The sequence below is a fragment of the Chrysochloris asiatica genome, unplaced genomic scaffold (genome assembly GCF_000296735.1).
Source record: "Chrysochloris asiatica unplaced genomic scaffold, ChrAsi1.0 scaffold00235, whole genome shotgun sequence".
NCBI classification, from domain to species: Eukaryota; Metazoa; Chordata; class Mammalia; order Afrosoricida; family Chrysochloridae; genus Chrysochloris; species Chrysochloris asiatica.
In genome coordinates this window covers 3691998-3693652 of record NW_006408753.1, presented here as the reverse complement: position 1 = coordinate 3693652, position 1655 = coordinate 3691998, and the positions used below count along the sequence as shown (strand labels likewise).

General features: G+C 35.4%; 1 protein-coding gene across 2 annotated transcripts in view; it reads right to left on the bottom strand.

Annotated features, from left to right (window-relative positions):
- The window catches only part of MDGA2 (MAM domain containing glycosylphosphatidylinositol anchor 2), a 1390890-nt gene that overhangs the window by 397187 nt on the left and 992048 nt on the right, over nucleotides 1–1655 (bottom strand). The window lies entirely within an intron of this gene.

Here is a 1655-nt window from a genome sequence, read left to right as displayed (position 1 = left end):
ATGCACAAATATTGTCTATCAAACCACTATATGTTTCTGGGTATGCTCCCACTCTCCCTCCCCTATCCATTCAGACTTTGTATCTGTCCATGTATCTACCCATTGTACACTATTGTTGCAGGGTTGTATATATAACTCTATCCCTTTTAGCCCTTACATTCCTCCCTGTGTCTTCAACTGTCTTCATCATTCTTCTGTCAATATTGCCTTGTTGCATATTGCCTTCATAGTGATCTCTGTTAACATGTCTTCTGGTTGATCACTGTAGAATAAGCAGTGGATTGCTAACCAAATGTCAGTGGTTCAAATCCATCATCGGCTCCTTGGAAACTCTATATAGGGTAGCTGTGAGTTAGAACTGACTTGACAACACTTAATAACAACAAACCTCTAGCCAGTGAATTACTCTCCATTTTCTTCCACCTATGGTAACCATCAAAGAATGTTTACTCTTAGCATGAAAGCATTTGTTTTTACAACAGTGATTAACTAATTTCACTTAACATAATATCCTCCAGATTCATCTAGGTTATGAAGTGTTTTGCATATTCATCATTATTATTCCATGCATTTGAGTGTTCCATTGTGTGTATGTTCCAAAATTTGCTTATTCATTCTTCCATTGATAAGCATTTAGACTTTCTACATCTTTTTTATTATGAGTAGTACTGTGACAAAAATGTTATCATTGATTGTAAGTGCCATCGAGTGTGTTCTGACTCATAGCAATCCTATACAGGGTCTCTGAAGAATGACTGGTGGGTTTGAACTGGCAACCTTTCAGTTAGCAGCCCACTACTTAACCTGTAGTGCCACATCAGACTTTGGTAATGAACACAGGTGTGGGTGTGTATGTATCAATTCATGTCATGGCTCTTCTTTCTTGGGGATATATACCAAGTAGAGGGATTGCTGGGTCATATGGTATTCCTATTTCTAACTTTTTGAGGAAGTTTTCCTCAGTGGTTGCATTATTTTGAAGTCCCACCAACAATGACAGAGAATCTCAGTCTCTCCATACCCTCACCAGCATTTGCTGCTCGCTGTTTTATTTTTTTAATTTTGCTATTTATGCTGGGTTGAGATGATATCTGATTATTATTTTGATTTGCATTTCTCTACTGTGTAATGACCATGGACATTTCCTCATGTTTGCTGACTATTTGTATGTCTTCTTTGGTGAAGTGTTTGTTCATATGCTCTGCACAGTTTTTAATTGGATTATTTGTCTTTTTCTTGTAGCACTGTTACAGATTTCTAAATATTTTAGAGATTAATCTCCTATTTGATATGTCATTGTGAAATTTTTTTCCCAGTGTGTGGACTTTCTTTTTACTCTTTAGGTGAAATATTTTGATGCACGTGAATGTAAAAATTTTAGGAGGTTTTAGTCATCTATTTTGTCTTTTGCTGTTTGTGGGTTTTTAGCTATGTTTGATAGTATATTTATGCCATGAATCAGAGTCCCTAAGTTTGTCCTTATTTCTTTATTGATGACCTTTATAGTTTATTGTTTTGCATTTAGGTCTTTCACCCATGTTGTTTATTTTTGTATATGGTATGGGATATAGGTCTTGTTTCATCTTTATGAAAATGGATGTCTGGCTTTGCCAGCATAATTTGTTGAAGATATTATCTCTTTCTCATTTAATATG